The following is a 22,110-nucleotide window of genomic DNA, read 5'->3' as shown; positions in this document are numbered from 1 at the left end:
CAACTCCAGCAATGCGTGATTTTTGTGCCAACAGATGTGTCAGAATTTCTGACGCACCTGTCAATCCTTGCGCCACGGTGTGCCGTATTGTACGGCGCATCCATAGTGGCGCAAGGGTATCTCAGGCTGGCACAGGGAAACTGACGCATCTCTACAGATGCATCAGTTTCTTGTAAATCTGCCCCCAAGTGCGCAGTGACTGTTTGGCCGGCCCTCTGGTGCTGGCCAAAATAGTCATGCGCACTTCACATATTCTCAATGCAGGCTGCATTATGGCCTGCATGGAGAACATGCCCAGGCCCCCATTCCCTGGCTGAGCGCAGATCCATGGCGCTCAGGCCAATCACAACGCTGCATTGCAGCGTTGTGATTGGTCAGGGGAGCCTGGGTGCCTCCTGGTTCCTGTTCGGTACCAGTGGAGTCGGGACACAGAGGAGAGACACAGCGGCGACGCCAATGCCCCACCTCGCTACCCCAGATTGGTGCCGGGGGCCACTGATAGAATTTAGAACTATTTTTGAAGTATGTTTTTGCACAATTTGAGATTTGCAACTTAGGGTTGGTTTGATCTTGTCGTCTTGAGCTGAGTTTGAACTTGTACGACATGGATAGCTTTAGGTTTCGGACAGGTCTCAAAATCTGGCAAAACTGACTACAGGTCCAGTAAGAATAGGTGGCTCTCACAATGCACAAAGGCGCAGTACAACAAGTGGTCACTAGGGGGCCATAATAATCAATCAATGAATTTGTAAAGCGCGCTACTCACCCGTAGGGTCTCAAGGCGCTGGGGGGAGGGGGATCCGCTACTGCTCGAAGAGCCAGGTCTTGAGCTGTTTCCTGAAAGAGAGATGGTTCTGGGTCAGTCGTAGGTGGGTGGGGAGGAAGTTCCATGTCTTGGCCTCTAGGTAGGAGAAGGATCTTCCTTCGGCGGTGGTCTTGCGGATGCGTGGGACGGTGGCGAGGGCGAGGCTGGCGGAGCAGAGGTGGCGGGTGGGCGTGTAGAATGTGAGGCGGTTGTTGAGGTATGTGGGTCCCATGTCGTGGAGAGCCTTGTGTGCGTGGGTGAGTAGTCTGAACGTGATCCTCTTGCTGATGGGGAGCCAGTGCAGGTGTCTCAGCTGGGGAGAGATGTGGCTGAAGCGGGGGGTGTCCAGGAAAAGTCATGCAGAGGCGTTCTGTATGCACTGGAGTCATTTCTGTAGTTTGGCTGTAGTTCCAGCATAGAGGGTGTTTCCGTAGTCCAGTCGGCTGGTGACGAGGGCTTGGGTGACCGTCTTCCTAGTGTCGGTGGGGATCCACCGGAAGATCTTTCGGAGCATGCGCAGGGTGTTGAAGACGAGACGGCGTTGACTTGCTTGGTCATCGTGAGGGAGAAGTCCAGGATGAAGCCCAGGTTGCGAGCATGGTCTGTTGGCTTTGGAGCGGAGCCCACGGCAGGGGGCCACCAGGAGTCGTCCCAGGCGGAGGGGGATGTTCCCAGGATGAGGACTTCCGTCTTATCTGAGTTCAGTTTCAGCCGGCTGAGCTTCATTCATTCCGCGACGTCTTTCATTCCTTCCTGGAGGTTGGCTCTGGCGGTTGCGGGGTCGTTGGTGAGGGAGAGGATCATATGGGTGTCGTCGGCGTAGGAGATGATGTTGAGGTTGTGTTGGCGTGCGATGGCTGCGAGGGGGCTCATGTAGACGTTGAAGAGGGTGGGGCTGAGCGAGGATCCTTGCGGGACGCCGCAGATGACTTCGGTGACCGCGGACCGGAACGGGGGAAGGCGGACTCTCTGGGTTCTACCGGCGAGGAACGAGATGATCCATTCCAAGGCCTTTCCTTGGATTCCGATGTTGCTGAGGCGCTGTATCAGGGTGCGGTGGCATACGGTCTCGAAGGCTGCCGAGAGGTCCAGGAGGATGAGGGCAGCTGTTTCCCCGTTGTCGAGCAGGGACCTGATTTCGTCGGTGGCTGCGATGAGGGCCGTCTCGGTGCTGCAGTTTGCTCGGAAGCCGGACTGCGAGGGATCCGTTGGTCTCGAGGAAGGCAGAGAGTTGTTTGTTGACGATCTTCTCGAAGACTTTGGCCGGAAAGGGGAGGAGCGAGATGGGGCGGAAGTTCTTGAGGTCCGTGAGGTCCGCGGTGGGTTTCTTCAGGAGGGCGCTGAGCTCGGCGTGTTTCCAGCTCTCTGGGAAGGTGGCGGATGCGAAGGAGCTGTTGATGATGTTCCGAAGTTGGGGTGCGATGATGGAGTCGGCTTTGTTGAAGATGTGGTGTGGGCAGGGGTCGGTTGGGGAGCCGGAGTGGATGGTGTTCATCGTGCGGGTAGTATCTTCGGTGCTGACCGTCGTCCAGGTGCAGAGGGTGGTGGTGGGGGTCGCCAGATCGGTGGTAGGGTGCGCGGTCTGTGCGCCAAAACTGGTGTGTATGTCGGCAATCTTGCAGTGAAAGAACGAGGCGAGTGAGTCGCAGAGGTCCTGCGAGGGTGTGATGTCGTTGTTGCAGGCGCTGGGGCTGGAGAGCTCTTTGACGATGCTGAAGAGTCCCTTGCTGTTGTGGGAGTTGTTGTCCAGTCGTTCTTTGAATGTGGTCCTTTTGGTGGTGCGGATCAGTTGGTGGTGTTTGCGGGTGGCATTCTTGAGGGCTGTCATGTTTTCTGTAGTCTGGTCGTGGCGCCAGGCTTTCTCGTCAGGAACCACGCTTTATATACACCGTGAGTTCAGTACCAGAGGCTGACACTAGGAGCCAGTGAAGTCCAGCACGGAGTACTCTGGTCACTATGAACCAGAAATATCTGTTTCTAATGATTTAAAATTGCCGGTGACGCTGCTTGTTTGCTGTGTAAGTGCCTGCTCTCTAGCACCAAGAAGCCTTGCATCTCCCGCGGATTCAACAAGGCTCTTGTTAGTCCTTACCCATAGCGCCTTGAACTGCATTTGAGAAAAGTCACGTATTAAACAATTCTACTTCCCGACGTGTTTGCTAACTGTTTAGGTCTCGCCTGCGTTGCAGCCCATGCGCTGCTCGCTGGCGAGACATTTTGTGAGAGCAGGATTTCAGAAAAGGGCTTTAAGACCCGCCCTTCATTTCCATTGGCTGGCATCACTGTTTATGCTAAACGGTGACCTGCCATTGGAAATGAGGGTTTTTTGTGGATGCTCTTTCGCCTCTAATCCGACTGGGCTGCCTGTTTGCTGCTGTTGCAAAGCACTTTCTTATCTTTATGAGGCCATTAGAAACACATAGCCTCATACAGACAAAAGATTGATGCTTGTTTTAACTGTAACTTGTGTTTGCATCACGCTTTCACTTTCACTTAAAGTGAAAGTGCAATGCTAAAATAAATACACTGCTGTGTGCATAATGGCAACAGCTTGTTTTTAATCTTCCTCTCGAGAATGGGTTCTGGTGCCGACCTGGGGCTCAGGCCATCTCAACAAGGGCAGGGCTAGAGGAGGTGGCATGAAGACCCTGTCACTGGGGTGTGCTCAAATCCTGTTGCTCTCGGGACCAGCATGGCGCGGGAAGGGCCTTATGGGACGAGCAAAGGCACTCCTGGTCCAGGGTCTCTTCGTCAGATTGGGCTGCAGTGGCAGTGGGTGGGTCCCGGTGTCACTGCTCCTGCTGCACTAGCTTTAGGATCACCTGTGCCTGTTTTGTGCATTGAGTCTGCGTATCACTGTGTGGCTTGGGTCAGTTTGTCTTTAGCAGGAAGTGGGTTTCGCCCTCCAGAGCCCACCACCAAAAACGTAGTTTGCGAAATGAGTCAGAAGGATTAATTTACTTACACTTTTCCTCCGTATGTTTGCAAGCGATCTGTGGGTTGTTTCTCACATCAAACTCTCAATCCTACTGCAGTACTTCTAGGGTTGTTGAAGTACATAGGAGCTGTGCTTCTCCACATCAGCCAATCATGTACAAGAAACGTGCCTTTCAATTGGCCAGATGGGCGGCTAATGAAGAGCAGGGCGGCCTAACAAACGTTGGTGGCTGAGTGGACTAGTGCATCCACTTCAGGGGTGTGTGGTTAACCGTATTGTGACTTGTCCGAACCCTAGCAGGCCCAGTCACACTTTCATCCTTCTGAGGTCGATAACACTAGTACTGACAGCTGAGAGCCCCCTCCTGACCACCGACTGACCTGTTAAGGGTCTGTCATCTGTGTCTCCATTGCCCAGCCTCCTTTGTAATGACAAATGCAAAAACAACAATTGATGGACAGAATGCAGAACAATGTCATACATTCACCCCAGTACAGAGATCTGGGCCTAAATCCATCGTTTTTTTGCTCACCATGCCGTTCCAGTTCGAACCCAGCCATATGCAAATCAGTCTTGACCCTGTGCCTCATGGGAACAGTCCAGCCCGAACTGCCAAGCCAGGTCCACCATGGACTGGAAACAAGCATCCTAGGACCGGTTTCGGGGTTTCACCCCTCTTCAGCCAGGATAGCTTGATTCCAGTGGCATGGAGAGCAAGGGACCCACGTCTGGGCATACCCTTCCCACTCAGTTCGGGCTGGACTGTTCCCATGAGGCACAGGGTCAAGACTGATTTGCATATGGCCATGTCTAAACTGGGGTGGCGTAGTGGGCAAAAGAACGATGGATTTAACCCAGATCTCTTGACTGGGGGAGAATGTCTGCATTGTCAGCATTCCGTCCATCATTTGTTTGTTGTAACGCTTTTCGCCCTAAGTGGGATGGGTATTCCCAGACGTGGGACCCGTGCTCACTACGCCACTGGAGTCAAGCTATCCTTGCTGATGACGGCTGATAGCCAGAAACCGGTCCTAGGATGCTTGATTCCGGTCCAGGGAAGACATGGCTTGGCAGTTCGGGCTGGACTGTTCCCATGAGGCACAGGGTCAAGACTGATTTGCATATGGCCATGTCTAAACTGGGGTGGCGTAGTGGGCAAAAGAACGATGGATTTAACCCAGATCTCTTGACTGGGGGAGAATGTCTGCATTGTCAGCATTCCGTCCATCATTTGTTTGTTGTAACGCTTTTCGCCCTAAGTGGGATGGGTATTCCCAGACGTGGGACCCGTGCTCACTACGCCACTGTAGTCAAGCTATCCTTGCTGATGACGGCTGATAGCCAGAAACCGGTCCTAGGATGCTTGATTCCGGTCCAGGGAAGACATGGCTTGGCAGTTCGGGCTGGACTGTTCCCATGAGGCACAGGGTCAAGACTGATTTGCATATGGCCATGTCTAAACTGGGGTGGCGTAGTGGGCAAAAGAACGATGGATTTAACCCAGATCTCTTGACTGGGGGAGAATGTCTGCATTGTCAGCATTCCGTCCATCATTTGTTTGTTGTAACGCTTTTCGCCCTAAGTGGGATGGGTATTCCCAGACGTGGGACCCGTGCTCACTACGCCATTGGAGTCAAGCTATCCTTGCTGATGACGGCTGATAGCCAGAAACCGGTCCTAGGATGTTTGATTCCGGTCCAGGGAAGACATGGCTTGGCAGTTCGGGCTGGACTGTTCCCATGAGGCACAGGGTCAAGACTGATTTGCATATGGCCATGTCTAAACTGGGGTGGCGTAGTGGGCAAAAGAACGATGGATTTAACCCAGATCTCTTGACTGGGGGAGAATGTCTGCATTGTCAGCATTCCGTCCATCATTTGTTTGTTGTAACGCTTTTCGCCCTAAGTGGGATGGGTATTCCCAGACGTGGGACCCGTGCTCACTACGCCACTGGAGTCAAGCTATCCTTGCTGATGACGGCTGATAGCCAGAAACCGGTCCTAGGATGCTTGATTCCGGTCCAGGGAAGACATGGCTTGGCAGTTCGGGCTGGACTGTTCCCATGAGGCACAGGGTCAAGACTGATATGCATATGGCCATGTCTAAACTGGGGTGGCGTAGTGGGCAAAAGAACGATGGATTTAACCCAGATCTCTTGACTGGGGGAGAATGTCTGCATTGTCAGCATTCCGTCCATCATTTGTTTGTTGTAACGCTTTTCGCCCTAAGTGGGATGGGTATTCCCAGACGTGGGACCCGTGCTCACTACGCCACTGGAGTCAAGCTATCCTTGCTGATGACGGCTGATAGCCAGAAACCGGTCCTAGGATGCTTGATTCCGGTCCAGGGAAGACATGGCTTGGCAGTTCGGGCTGGACTGTTCCCATGAGGCACAGGGTCAAGACTGATTTGCATATGGACATGTCTAAACTGGGGTGGCGTAGTGGGCAAAAGAACGATGGATTTAACCCAGATCTCTTGACTGGGGGAGAATGTCTGCATTGTCAGCATTCCGTCCATCATTTGTTTGTTGTAACGCTTTTCGCCCTAAGTGGGATGGGTATTCCCAGACGTGGGACCCGTGCTCACTACGCCACTGGAGTCAAGCTATCCTTGCTGATGACGGCTGATAGCCAGAAACCGGTCCTAGGATGCTTGATTCCGGTCCAGGGAAGACATGGCTTGGCAGTTCGGGCTGGACTGTTCCCATGAGGCACAGGGTCAAGACTGATTTGCATATGGCCATGTCTAAACTGGGGTGGCGTAGTGGGCAAAAGAACGATGGATTTAACCCAGATCTCTTGACTGGGGGAGAATGTCTGCATTGTCAGCATTCCGTCCATCATTTGTTTGTTGTAACGCTTTTCGCCCTAAGTGGGATGGGTATTCCCAGACGTGGGACCCGTGCTCACTACGCCACTGGAGTCAAGCTATCCTTGCTGATGACGGCTGATAGCCAGAAACCGGTCCTAGGATGCTTGATTCCGGTCCAGGGAAGACATGGCTTGGCAGTTCGGGCTGGACTGTTCCCATGAGGCACAGGGTCAAGACTGATTTGCATATGGCCATGTCTAAACTGGGGTGGCGTAGTGGGCAAAAGAACGATGGATTTAACCCAGATCTCTTGACTGGGGGAGAATGTCTGCATTGTCAGCATTCCGTCCATCATTTGTTTGTTGTAACGCTTTTTGCCCTAAGTGGGATGGGTATTCCCAGACGTGGGACCCGTGCTCACTACGCCACTGGAGTCAAGCTATCCTTGCTGATGACGGCTGATAGCCAGAAACCGGTCCTAGGATGCTTGATTCCGGTCCAGGGAAGACATGGCTTGGCAGTTCGGGCTGGACTGTTCCCATGAGGCACAGGGTCAAGACTGATTTGCATATGGCCATGTCTAAACTGGGGTGGCGTAGTGGGCAAAAGAACGATGGATTTAACCCAGATCTCTTGACTGGGGGAGAATGTCTGCATTGTCAGCATTCCGTCCATCATTTGTTTGTTGTAACGCTTTTCGCCCTAAGTGGGATGGGTATTCCCAGACGTGGGACCCGTGCTCACTACGCCACTGGAGTCAAGCTATCCTTGCTGATGACGGCTGATAGCCAGAAACCGGTCCTAGGATGCTTGATTCCGGTCCAGGGAAGACATGGCTTGGCAGTTCGGGCTGGACTGTTCCCATGAGGCACAGGGTCAAGACTGATTTGCATATGGCCATGTCTAAACTGGGGTGGCGTAGTGGGCAAAAGAACGATGGATTTAACCCAGATCTCTTGACTGGGGGAGAATGTCTGCATTGTCAGCATTCCGTCCATCATTTGTTTGTTGTAACGCTTTTCGCCCTAAGTGGGATGGGTATTCCCAGACGTGGGACCCGTGCTCACTACGCCACTGGAGTCAAGCTATCCTTGCTGATGACGGCTGATAGCCAGAAACCGGTCCTAGGATGCTTGATTCCGGTCCAGGGAAGACATGGCTTGGCAGTTCGGGCTGGACTGTTCCCATGAGGCACAGGGTCAAGACTGATTTGCATATGGCCATGTCTAAACTGGGGTGGCGTAGTGGGCAAAAGAACGATGGATTTAACCCAGATCTCTTGACTGGGGGAGAATGTCTGCATTGTCAGCATTCCGTCCATCATTTGTTTGTTGTAACAGCCTCCTTTGTAGGCCCAGACGCTGCCCATGTAGTGAGGAAAGCTGGCCTTACCAGCGTGCAAACCAATCCATAGTATGTGGCTTGTAAATCCAATTCCAGCCTTTTCTCCATGTGTTTTGCACCTCTGGCCAGTCTCTTGCAACGTCTGGGACTCCCTCTGGGGTCTGCGCCCAAGCAGGCACAATATTACTTGGCTAATCGTAAAGCTTTGTGAGAAAACTCACTTAAAAATTAAAAAGGGCGGGATAAAATACACCTGTATAACAACCTAAATTGTGAACGATCTTGTCCCTCTCCCACCCGCATTTAATTGCTCAGGGTAATACATGTGCTACCTAAACTTCTGTTCTGCCTGCACACCTCACATGTTTACATCAGACCGCAGCAGCAACACTCCACGGACAGATGCCGCTTCTAGATCACACATTGCAGTTTCTTTACTGTGACCACGCACCAAGCTCCACTGCGTTCTCATTAGGTGTGCGCTGTATAAATTCCACACTCGTACAACCACTGTACGGAATGAAGGCAAATACTCCCCCCAACCCCCCTCCAAAAAATATAATCATAATCACGCCCCTGTGTTCGTTCAACCATGGATCAACAAAAGCGTGGGGGCTAGCTGTCCAAGCCACCGCCGATGGGGACGGTCTGATTTGCGGTGAGTTTCCAGCGCCATCGAGGGAGCCCAGGGCTTGAATGCATCAGCTTCAGAGCACAGTGCGTCACGTGCAGGTTATCACATGCGACAGTTAAAGTAAGGGTGATCGAAGGGTTAATGCACCTGCTTATGTGTTGTGTTGGCTGCAGGTCGCAGGCTCTCAAACAACGGTCGGTGGCAGGGGATTGTGTGCAACCCCCAGATGATGTATTTGGAAAGATCTCGTTTTGGTCCTCCAAGGTCTGATCAAAACAAGTCAGTGCTGATATGTTTATATTTAATGAGAGATTGTATTTTCAAATTCGGAAGTAACGTTGGGTATTTATTACGCGCGCTTCCTGCCCTCCAATCCATTGTCTGCAGAAGAAAAGCGCCGTAAAAGCCATCAGTTTGACCTTGTGCATAGTGATTTCTTAGATTCACGAAGACACAGCACAAGTGCTACATGTCAACAAAAGCAACAAGCATTTACAATGTAACAGGTCTCGCAATTACATTATTTTGAGCTTTTGACATTGTAAATGGCATAGGGGCATAGAAAATTATCGCCACTTTTGCGAAAAGCGGCGATAATTTTATCGCCTAATTAGCAAGGTCACGCTAACGCGTGAAACCTTGCATTAGCGCACTAATTCTTAACGCCCCGCTTTGCATCTCTAATGAGATGCAAAGTGGGCGTTCCTGACATGACAGGAGAAATGTCGCTAAGCGACATTTCTCCTATCATCAAGCCCCACGCTAGGAAGCATAGCAGCAAAATAAGTAGCTATAACCCCTGTTATCGCTACTTTCCTTACGCCTGCTTCAGTACCGCCTTAGCCCTGATATCCTATGGAAGGTGGATATCATGGCTAAGTTTGTAGGGCCCTATCAACAAGCTAACGCCATATTTTGTGAGATTATCGCTGGGTTTCCAGCGATAATCTTACGTTAGGCAGTTAGTGCTAGGATTTTTATCGCTTTTGAGGTAAGCGTTGCTAAATGCTAATAGCACGCTATCTCGGCGATAAAAATCCACTTCAGCCGGCGATAATTATCCTAGCGCTAGGTTACAATACCAAAATCAACACCTATTGCATTGCACAGCGGGTGTCCTGTGAAAAGGGCGCCGCACTTATTAAAGTAAAAAAAAAAAATGACAATGCTTTTTATTTATGTTTTAAAAACAAAAACATAAAAAAGGCATTGCCTTTTACAATATCAGTAGCTCAAACTCGCATAAATGCGAGATCTATTGCATTGCAAATGCATGTTCAAATATACTAGAGATAGCAACGCCACATGAACGCAGAGCCTAGCTCTTCTGTCTTACTTTAATATCAAGTGCAAGTGGATCTCAACCAGATCCTCCAAAAATTACAATAACATGAGTCGATTATTATTTATTTTTCTGGATCTACCCGTCAAGCCCTCAGTCAGCCGGTCGAGCGAGCCTGCCACACCAGCCAGCCTAGCCTCCCGTCCCGGCCAACTAGCCCAGGGCGTACTAGGCACGGCTTATCTTTTCAGCTGCTCCGGTCTGTCCAGCTCCCCCTCCCTCCGGCAGCCAAACAGCCCAGCGGAACTGCGGGGGACCAGCCCGCAGTCAGCCATTAGCCGGTCAGCCTTGCGCCGGTCGGACCTAGGAGGATTCCACCAGTCATGGGGACGGACGACTTCGCCTTTCGGCTGAGGTCGTCAGCCTGGCCGTGAGTCGGCATGGCTGAGCCGCCCCGCAGTGCTCGCGAGTTTCAGACGGTCCTCCCTCCAGGAACCACCGAGTGGACTACACTTGATGTGAACTAAGAGAACGAGCAGATATGCACTGTAAATGCGTGCAAAACTTTCTTAATTTTTTGTCTTTTTTTACTATCATTTGGATCACAACTTGATCCTCCAAAAATTGATATTTAACAAGTCGATTATTATTGCCAATCGGAGTACAATAACCCACGACTGCTATTAATAAATTGCATGATCACTGACTTGTTACAATTACTTTTTTGGTTCCCCATATCACATGAAAATAACGGCGACTAAACAAATTAATGACATGAATAAATGTAATGCTATATTGCCAAAATATGTATACACATAAACATATTTCTGATTCTTAATGCTTAAAACGGCTGTTTTTACTCATTGCAATGAAACGAAAGTGATTGTGGCTCTGCGGTGGCTTCTGGGAATGCAAATTACCCCCAAAAAACAGCTGGTTGTTGTCAGGAAGCCTGCCCTCTAGTAACAGTAGATGGTACTGCGCCTGCGAATTGGCGCACACGTTTAATGCTGTCACCCCCCCCCCACACACACACACACACACACACACAGTCTCTCTCTCACTCGCTCTCCTGACCTGGTGTCTAACGAGGAAGAGGGCCTTTAACAGTGCTTTAAATGGGAAAAAATAAGTGCGGGTACTCGTTAAATTGAGAGAGGGGCGTGGCTAGTGGGCGGGGTTAGAGGCGGAGTTAGACATGATACATGTTTTCCTCGCATTGTCCTGGATAGTGGTCTCACACTTTCCATATGTGCAGATTACCAACTAAAACCCCAATGAGTCAAGCCATCAACAGTAGTTTTAGCACTTTCAGGCTAATAATGAATGTGCTCTAGGACGAGAGAGACTCTGGCACTTACACCGGTTGCGCAACAGAACAAAACATGTGAGAAATGTATCAATTCAAACAAAATGTGTTAACTTGTTATACAAAATGAAGGTGAAACACCAAATGTTCACGTTTTCTTGTTTTGTAATATTTAAAGCTTCCTCATATCATAATATTTCTAATGTACCTGCTTGGTTGCATCTGGCGCGGTCCTTAAATATTCAAGGGTGCACACACACAAACAAGCATTCCACGCATTTCTTTTCAAATACCTCCTGATTCTGTTCCTCTCAAACAAACACTCTCTGTTTTCACATCTCTAAGCTCGAGATCCCTCTCGCACTCACCTCTCTACGTTCATAGCTAATTCTGTTCCACTCACGTTACCCCAACTGCATCCTATCACTCTCTCTCATCACTCTTTCTATTTCTAATATGCCCTCTCCGTGCCTCTCTACCTCTTTCCATAACAGTCTGGATGTCTTTCATATCTCTGTACGCGCTTACCCTTTCTGCCTCTACCTTTTCCTACTTTAAATTCTCTGCTCCTTCCCCCTCACTCTTCACCTTCACACACCCCCATTTACCCTCCTCTCCCCTCAGCAGAAAACCCTACGGACGGCCGAAGAGCTTGCACTGGCAGGCAGTGAACACTGCAGGGTTCCGAGTATGTGCAGAGTCCAGCAGGGTAGAGGTCATGGGGAAGAACAATACTGGCCTCTGATGGGAAGGTTAGTGATCTTCCCCACCTCGCCTGTGCACCAGGGAGGCTTAAAGCCATCTTCATCACTTCATCCCAGCCCATCATGGACTCAATGTCCCAGCGGGCGGGGTGGAATCGCAGGGACAAGTGAGTCATGAAAAAGACAGTCAGACTCCAGTGGGGGGCCAAGGGGTGAAAATGGCCCATTCCTCCACGGACCCAGCATCGATGCCTGGCTCCATCTGGGTAGGAAGGGAGCAGAGGCCCTCTTGCCCCTGCGCAGGCCTCCAGGCAAATAATACACACGGCAATGCTCAACATGCTGCCAAACAAACGGCACGCAGCTGGCCCTCAGGCACCAGTCCAGTGCCCACCTTATTAATCCGACCCCGAGTACCGGTACTCTCCTTGACAGTGGAGAAGTGCCGGTACTCAGCTCGGTAAATTTAAGAAGTGCCGGTACTCAGTACCGGTGAGTACCGGCCCATTTAAAGCGCTGGCCTTTAACAACTGGTGTAGCCCAAGCCAGAATGTATGTAAGGCTATTAGAACATCCACCTGTCGTGTCGCCATGCCTGTCCCTACTTGTGACAGGGTCAGGCATGGCCAGAAGTGGAAGGGGAGGAGCCGCGGGCGGGAGCGGGAGTCAGAAAATAATAAAGGAAGTTTGCAGAGTGCAGCCAGTGTCCGTGTGTTTCTTAAACCACGGGACACTAAACCACCCACTGAGGGCAGAATGTTCAAAGTTAAAAAGGAAGCAGCATGAAGACAAACATTGGAATGTTGAAGCCCCGGGCTTCTTCCAGTCATTGTAAGCCCGGAGCTACTCCCTTGTCTTCAATGAAGCTCTCAACATTCCAATATTCTAAAATGCATTAATCAGGCATTATAGCGCCCCCTGGGACAACACTGTGACGAGGCGCGCCGCTCATGAGGCAGCACCAATCAGTGCACTAAAATTGTCTTCCTGATATGAATGTGCCACTGCTCCGCTGCCTCTCAAATCTTTGCCCTATGTCAGAGCAGAAATAATCATTGACAGAGCTGAGCGTTTACAATAATCGAAACATAGGCAGGACAGGGCTGTACAGATCAATTATCAGTTCGCTGCCCAGCCTGCCTCCGAGTCTTCTGTGGGCATAGCAGCCAGCATGTGGGTGATCCCTCGGCTGGCGCCTTGCCTGCAATTTTCCAGCAAAGGCACCACCCCGTTGGTGGCCAGCAGCGACACACACTTTACGGACTGGCCCCAGGTAGACACACTGGTGGGTGGCAGCCTTCTTTTTCCTTGCGGCGCCCACCATCAGCAGATAAGTGGTGCTTCTTGTACCGTCTGACCCCGTTACAGTGTTGTGAGGAGGGCTGTGGTGCAGGATGTTGTTTTTCAGCCTGCTGAGCCAATGCCCTCCTAAGACCCCAAGCCAGCCTGGCCACATATTGCCAGAGATTATTGTCTAAAAGTAGGCTGACGATATTTGGAGAAGCAAAAACTGGGACTGGCCAGACATGAAAGTAGGACTAACGCCTTTAGTCTTACGACTATATCTGGCCCGTCCCGACTTTGTGTGTGTATATATATATTCGCAACAACTCGCCTTCACTTTCTTTTCTTGGATGAAACAAACAAGCCCAGACCCAGTAATTCTTGTGCTGTATTTTATTTAGCCAATTCCGCCATTACGCGTTTCGGGCGATCCCGCCCTTGATCACATGACAACTCATTAGCTGGTAACCACATTATTTAAAGTGCAAGTGCAATGGCTTAATTCATGGACACAGAAGAAACACCGCAATGCAGCGAAGAGGTACTGAAGCAAAATCACAATAGTTACATAAATGTAAACATTTAGATTGCTCTCTTTTTCTTTTTTTCATAAAAATTATGAAAATTATATATATATACCCCAACATTACAACAAAGGAAACTGTTTTCTGATATTCCTTTTACATTACCATTGTTTAAAAATACCAAGGTACTAATATTAGCGTAAATGCATGTATTGATTCCATGTTTCCCTGTGTCCTTACTTTGCATTCATCAAAGTGCTTGCAAAGATAGAATAAAGTGCAAATTATAATAACAAATAACAAATTATATATATATATGTAAACACTACACAAATTCAGGTTACTTCAAGGTGACCAATCCAGATCTCAATACCTTACCAACCACACATATTACATCATGTATCTCTACTGTGGGTTGAAAGGATGTGCAAACAGCAAGAGTATTTAAAGTGCAAACAGTTCCAGGATGACAATTAATAAATATTTAAATATATTAGGTAGACCCTGCCGGAAATCCAAAATAGATGGAAGCATATAATGTGCTTTCCTTTGCTGATTTCTAAAATCAAACCTAAAACATTATAAATAAATAAATATCATCCTAAAATTTGCCTTAAAATTTCTTTTCAGTGAAAATCATTAATGTGCACCTCTGTAAGAAGAACTAATAGTTGAGAAAAAATCCTTTGTCCTATATACTGTGCTTAATTCCCCAAGAGGTGCCCAACTGCTATTGAAATGTATATAAATCTTCACTAGTATTTAAACCCCTGGGGTATTTAGAATCAAACTGCAGAATATACGTTGTTTCCAACCTTCTCAATTTGGATTCCCTATCCCCACCTCTTCTTTGTGGGGTAACAGTGTCTATAACAATATTTCAAATGTTTCGCGTCACTGTTGTGGTTAGTCTTAAAATGCCTTGCAACCGGATAATTGACATCATTGTTGCAAATAGCCCGTATGTGTTGAAGGATTCTTTTATGCACAGGCAGCTTTGTGCTTCCTACATATTTCAAGTTACAGCTGCAAGTTAGCACATAAACTACAAAATCAGACTTGCATGTAAGAAAATGTCCAATTTCACATAGTTTAGACCCAAATGCTGTAATATAGGTTTTAGTATTTATTCCATATTTGCATGCCTTGCATGATGTACATTTAAAGAACCCCTTTCTTGTCGCAAGCCATGAACCTTTGCTCCCCACCTCAAGGTACTAGAGCCATGCCCATGCTATTAGTGTTCTTGAAAGTGACTGAAAGATTATTGGGTAATAGTTCCCCAATTATTGGGTCATCTTTCACAACGGGCCAACTTTTTCTCACTATGGTCCTTATTTGTTTTTCTTGATGTGAGAATCCTAGAATCAACCTGATGGGTTCTTCTCCTCCTTTATGGCTAGCTGATGTATCTTTGTACTTTAACAAATCGTGTCTGGCCAAAGACTTGGATTTGATGATGGCAGATTCAATCACATCTGAGCTATATCCCCGGTCCAGAAACCTGATACGGCTTTCCCTCTGTATTCTATTGCACTCTTCCTCCTCACTGCATATACGCCTAATACGGAGCATCTCCCCATAAGGGATGCTCTTAATAAGGTGCGGAGGATGAGCGCTGGAGGCATGAAGCAATGTATTGCCTGCCGTAGGTTTTCTGAAGAGGGTGGTAGATAACCTATTGTTTATTATCTGGATTTGTACGTCCAGAAATGTGACCTTCTCCTTACTTATATCCGAAGTAAACTTCAAATTGAGCGAATTGTCATTTAACACCTCAATGAAGGATGTGGCACTTTCAACATCACCATCCCACACTATAAACAAATCATCAATATAGCGGAGCCAGGTAACAACTCTCCTATTAAAAGTCTGCTCGTGTTGTTGCATGAGGACCAGCTCCTCCCACCACCCCATGAATAAACAGGCGTAGCTAGGAGAGAAGCTGGCCCCCATGGCAACTCCCTGGATCTGTTGATACATCTTTCCATTAAACAAAAACAGATTGTTTTCCAGGCAGAATAATAACATTTTAAGGAGCATTTTGTTGTGGTGAAAGAGATCAATCGGTCTATTCATCAAAAAATATTCCACAGCCCTCATTCCGTCATTGTTCCTAATACAAGTATATAATGAGGACACATCAAGTGCTATCATTAAATAAGTGGATTTCCATGTTATGTTCTGCACCTTTCTCAGGAAATCACTCGTATCCTGCACAAATAACTTCAAATTTCTTACAAATTCTTGCAGGAAAAAAAATCAATATACCTAGACAGGTTCTCTAACAGGCCATCACATGCAGCAATAATGGGACGTCCTGGGGGTTTATTCATATCTTTATGCAATTTGGGTATGAAATAAATCACAGGAATGATAGCATGCTCCTTTTTAAGATATTTGAATTCATCCCAACTAAGTAACCCCATACTCCTCCAAGCTACAAGTTGAGAAAACAATGTCTCCTGTATATCCTTAAATTTAACAGGTGAGACCCTTCTATAGCATTCTGAGTTATTCAGTTAACTGTATGCCTCTTCCAGATACTCCTTTAGTGGCCATAACACCAGATTGCCTCCTTTATCTGAGTTACGTATAATGATCTCATCATGTTCTCTCAATTTTTTGATGAGTTGCCAATATCTCCTCTCATGATTGGTGAATTTCTTATTGTTGGCATTATTGATAGCAATATTAAGTCTCTTAATTTGTGCCACAATCTGTTCATTAAAAACATCTATGGAGTCTCTTGCCATAATAGGAACAAATTTGGATTTTTGTTTAAATGGAGTCCGTGGTTTGACTTCTGTTCCTTGAATTTGGGATGCTTGTATATTCATTGACCCAATCGCCCCTTGGAACTGGTTGTGGATATCTGTTGCCGCTATGTCACCCAAGCTTCGCAAATCATTGAGTAGCTCATAGTCAGACCCTAACAGGCCATGCATCTCTGAGGCGTGGATTGCTCCTTCGGCTTGCTCCAATCCTCCCCTGGCACTGTGCTGATGGTGATACTTTTTCAATTTTAGTTTACGTATGAACTTATAAATGTCTGCCCGAGTCTGGGTATAGTTGAAATTGGATTCCGGACAGTAAGATAGTCCCAATGATAAAAGTTGCTTTTCTGCAGTAGAGAGATCAAGTCCCGCAAGGTTAACAATAGTGTTGTTATTTTCTGAGGCAACGGGGTCAACATTTTGATTTCCCATTGCTGAATCCCCTATCGTCGAGCCCTGCCTCTCCCGCGCCTCCTGGCGCCTTCTCCTTGCTTTCCTACGCTCCCTTCTCCGTCGGGTTGCCCTGTTTTGCCGGGTGCCTGGATGCGTGGTCTCAATGTTTCTCTCTGACTGCGTTTTAAAATTTCTAACTCTTCCCCCAATGTTAGTTTGATATTATTTGCCTCTGATCTTGTTCCCAAGTTTTCTGACTCAGACCCGCTCTCCACGGCTGAACTTAATTCAGAGGCTGAGGGGGATGTATTGGCATTAACTTGATAATTTCTTCTGTCCTCCACATTCCCCATACGTTTTTTTGCCGTACCCACCCGCATTGAGTCATATCTTCTGGCGAACGTAAATATCTGTCCGTTCGCATAATCATCCCGGTCACGTCTAAACTTGTATGTTTTACGGTTCTTTATTTTTTCTTCTTCTTTCTTAAGACGCACATTCATTTCTTCCACCATTTTCTGTTTAAATTGCGGATCCCCTTGTGGTTCAATTTCTTTTTCAAGGAGCTCTATTTTCTCTTGAAGCGCCCCTCTATCAATTTCTGCATACTTCACTAAAATTTGAGCAAGTCGTCTGGATGACTCTAAACATATATATGTATACATTATCTACTGGCGGTTGCCAGTAGATAGTTATAGTTAGGACCTATTTTCCATAGGAAATCCACAACATTCTATTTGGAATAACTTTGGCGCCGATTGACGAATCTTCGCAAAATTTTCAAAACTTTTGGCCAGCTCCGGTCCGCTCCTATCCTGAAAGTCTCGGGATGATTCGTCAAACGGGGGACAAGAAAAAAGGGGGGTCCCAAAATGTGTTTTCCCCATGCAATTTCCCATAGGAACTTTAGCCGCAACTACAGCCCGAACTGCTGAACGGAATTACACCAAATTTGGCAAAGAGGTAGTCCTTAGTTCAGACTCGTGCCTTTTGCTTAAATGGTGTACATCCGTTCAGTAGTTGCTGAGAAAATCACAATTAAAAGTACATATATATCTAGGGCCGCGGATCCTCCCGTGCACGAGCTGTATGCTAATTGGCTGTCAACACTTCAAACCAGGAAGTGTTGGCAGCCATCTTGTGCCTCGGTAGAACCCGAGGCACAAGAAAGCAGAAAACAAACGTGCAAAACACGCAAAGGGGGCAGGGTAGACACACCCTGACCCCATAGTCCTGCTCAGGGGGTCCCACAAGGACCCCCAAGGCCCCAAATTTTAGAAATGTCTTTTTTAAAAATCGCGGGATGCGCGGATCCGCAGGGCTTTTGTGAAATATGTGGGGGGGGCTCTCAGACCCCCCAGCCCCGGGGACCGCCACCCCCCGGGGCTTTATGACATTAAATGCAGGGGGTTCACGGCCCCCCGCAGCCCCGGGGACCGCCACCCGGGGCTTTTTAAAAAATAAAATCAACCTGTGTGGGGGGGCCTGAGCCCCCCACACGCTCCGGGGACCGCCACCTCCCCGGGGCACTACGTTTTTTAATTTGGGGGTCCGTTATGGATCCCCCAGCCCCTGGGACCAACACCCCCCAGGGCTTTGACAAAGGTGGGAGGGGGGCCGCGCAGCTCCGCTCCTAGAGCCCTCCATGGCCCTGGGGACCACCAACCCCCAGGGCCGGCTCCTGCAGTGTCCCGGGGTGCCCACCCCCGGGACACTGCTGTTTGCAATGGCAGGGCGGGAGCCTCACGTCTCCCACCCTGCCACTGCAAACTGCTTTTTCCCTGCTCTCGCTTAAATGAAACAAAGCAGATTGCTTTTCCATATGGGGAGCAGCATGTTAGCTGCTCCCCATGAGGAAAAGCAATGCCGGCTCCCGCAGGAGGCGGGGAGCTGGCTGGGACCGTGGGGGGATTGGGGACCCCCCCACGGTCCCCAACAGAGAGGGCCTACCCCGGGGGATGGGGTCCCCGGGGCTACAAGTGGCTCGGGAGGGGGGCCACGTGGCCCCCCTCTCCAATTAAAAAATAAATAAAATAAAACAATGGCCGTCCCCGGGCGATGGGGTCCCCGGGGCCTTAAGTGGCCTGAGCAGGGGGGCTACACAGCCCCCTCCATAAAATATTTAAAAATGTGGCCATGCCCCGGGGGATGGGGTCCCCGGGGCTACAAGTGGCCCGGGAGGGGGGCCACGTGGCCCCTACCCCATTAAAAAATATATAAAATAAAACAATGGCCGGCCCCGGGGGATGGGGTCCCCGGGGCATTAGGTGGCCTGAGGAGGGGGGCTACGCAGCCCCCTCCATAAAATATAAAAAAATGTGGCCATGCCCCAGGGGATGGGGTCCCCGGGGCTCGGAATTGGCCACGGGAGGGGGGCCACGCGGCCCCCGTCCCGTAAATAATTTTTAAAATTTCAATTTGTGGGTGAGGCCCTTGGGGATGGGGTCCCCAGGGCCCCAAAAAAGTAAAAGGAAGGGGGGCCACACAGCCCCCCTTTCAATTTTTTTTTTTTTAAAAAGACGCAATCGTCCCTAGGCCCCGCCCCTTCACAAACACACTCTGCAAACGTGCCCTGTGGCGCGTTTTAAATTGGGGAATTAATGCCCCTTCAATACTGGGGGTCCCTGGGGACCAACTAGCCCACTAGGTACCTCCAGTAAGTGCCACAGGGCTGCATTGCAGAGAGGTGCTCCAGGCCACGCCCCTTTTTTACACCTCTCTGAAACGCAGTCTTGTGGCGCTTACTGGAGGTACCTGGTGGGCTAGTTGGACCCCAGGGACCCTCAGGATTCAAAGGGACTTAATCCCCCAACTTAAAACGTGCCACAGGGCGCGCTTGCACAGTGGTGAAGGTAGGGGGCGGGGCCTGAGGTGATATGTGTGCAAACACGCCCTGCGGCGCGTTTTAAGTTGGGGAATTAATTCCTTTTCAATCCTGAGGTCCCCTGGGGGCCAACTAGCCCATCAGGTACCTCCAGTAAGCACCACGGAGCTGCGTTGCAGAGTGTTGTAAAAAGGGGCATGGCCTCTAAACACCTCTCTGCAATGCAGCTCCCTGGCACATACTGGAGGTACCTGGTGGACTAGTTAGCTCCCAGGGGACTTCAGGATTGAAGAGTAATTAATTCCACAACTTAAAGCGCGCCACTGGGCGTGTTTGCAGACATGTCACATCAGGCCCCGCCCCCTTCCTTCACCATTGTGTAACCGCGCCCTGTGGTGCGTTTTAAGTTGAGGAATTGATTCCTATTCAATCCTGAGGGTCCCTGGGGGCCAACTAGCCCATCAGGTACCTCCAGTATGCGCCAGGGAGCTGCGTTGCAGAGAGGTGTTCAGAGGCCACGCCCCTTTTTACACCTGTCTGCAACGCACATCTGTGGCACTTACTGGAGGTACCTAGTGGGCTACTTTGACCCTAGGGACCCTCAGGATTCAAGGAGACTTAATCTCCCAATTTAAAACGCGCCAGGGCATGTTTACACACTGGTGAAGGGAGGGGATGGGGCCTGAGGTGACGTGTGCAAACACGCCCTGTGGCGCGTTTTAAGTTGGGGAAAAAATTCCTCTTCAATCCTGAGGGACCCTGGGGGCCAAGTAGCTCACCAGGTGCTTCCAGGAAGTGTCACTGCGCTGCGTTGCAGAGAGGTGGTGCAGGCCGAGCGCCTTTTTACATCTCTCTGCTACGCAGCTCTGTGGCGCTTACTGGATGTACCTAATGGGCTAGTTGGACTCTACGGACCCTCAGGATTGAAGGGGAATTATTTACCCAACTTAAAACGCGCCACAGGGCGTGTTTGCACAGTGGTGAAGGGAGGGGATGGTGTAGGAAAGTGGCTCTATATATATTGGACCGAAGTAAAATCAGCCAAACTACGAATTCCGATTTACTCACCTGTTATCAGGAGAGACCTCAGTGTTGCATCTTTGAGCCCAGTACTGATCCTGAAAAGTAATTCTCACCGTACTTAACAGTAACTTGAATTTTTTTCCATAGGCTAACATTGACTGGTTTCACTTGGAAATTCTTTTAAGTGTGGAGTTTTGGAACTTACAAATATTCCTCTAAAATCAGCCGATCTACGAATTCCGATTTACTCACCTGTTATCACGAGAGACCTCAGTGCTGCATCTTTAAACCCAGTACTGATCCTGAAAAGTAATTCTAACCGTACTTAGCAGTAACTTGAATTTCCTTCCATAGGCTGACATTGACTGGTTTCACTTGGAAATTCTTCTAAGTGTGGAGTTTTGGAACTTACAAATATTCCTCTCAAATCAGCCGAACTACGAATTCCGATTTACTGACATGTCATCAGGTGTGACCTCAGTGCTGCATCTTTGAGCCCAGTACTGATCCTGAAAAGTAATTCTAACACTTATAAATTCACCCAGGCACTCTCCTTGCAGTACTCTAATCATTCAGTCAGTATCCAAGTACTCATGCAGCGAGCCAGGCATTAGCACATGGACTGCCTCAAAGCCCTATCCACTATGCATGCAGTCCCCTAACTAACCAACACACTTATAGTCCTGCACTTATACATTCAACAAAAAAACAATATTTCAGTTTCCATATTTAAAAAAACATTTTTATTTCCATTTACATTACAAATATATAATGTAATTTAAAAAATAAAATATGTAAGCAATAAACAGTTAAAAAACTGTAGACAATCAGTCTAAAAAAATACATATAACTATTATTACATTTAAAAATTATCATTTAAAAAACCTTCAAAATTCACTGAAAAAACCATAGGTTTCAGACATGTTATAGTTAGGAATTAGCATTTAAAATACCTTAGAAATTCACTAAAAAAAACCATAGGTTTCAGGGCTGTTATAGTTAGCTGTACATTTCACTCATACAAAACCATTGAAACTCCTCCGTTATAGTTAGTTGTACTCACTATAACTCGCGCGCCCGCAGTCCACTGCTGATGATGTCACATATTACATCATTCATGACATGTTCAGTGACATCACTGATGACATCACTGATGACATCTCAAATTACATCACTGATGACATCACTGATAACATCGTCCAGGTGACAATCAGCAACACCTCATCATACACTAGTATAACCTTTCATCACTCACTGTTAAATCTATGGACACACCAATACAAGTTTCTAAAAACCTACTCAGTGATTTCTAGATCTACACACACATCTAATCACTTACCTATACATTCACTCATACATGCTGTCAATATTCAATAGAACACTATCAATTATACTTATACACCTATATCGACATTACACACCAGCACACATCCTATTCCCTTATGCAGTCACCCT

The 22,110-nt window shown here is 48.4% G+C and overlaps 1 long non-coding RNA gene across 1 annotated transcript in view; it reads right to left on the bottom strand.

Annotated features, from left to right (window-relative positions):
* Nucleotides 1-10,218, bottom strand: part of LOC146835346 (uncharacterized) — a 260,394-nt gene extending 250,176 nt beyond the window's left edge. Inside the window, exon 1 of the long non-coding RNA XR_014960423.1 lies at nucleotides 9,960-10,218. This is a non-coding gene — a long non-coding RNA (uncharacterized LOC146835346). The remainder of the gene's footprint in view (nucleotides 1-9,959) is intronic.
* Nucleotides 10,219-22,110: the final 11,892 nt, after the last annotated feature.

The sequence above is a fragment of the Triturus cristatus genome, chromosome 4_2, assembly GCF_964204655.1.
Source record: "Triturus cristatus chromosome 4_2, aTriCri1.1, whole genome shotgun sequence".
NCBI lineage: Eukaryota > Metazoa > Chordata > Amphibia > Caudata > Salamandridae > Triturus > Triturus cristatus.
The sequence above is the reverse complement of the archived record's forward strand: the minus strand, read 5'-3'. Positions and strand labels throughout refer to the sequence as shown.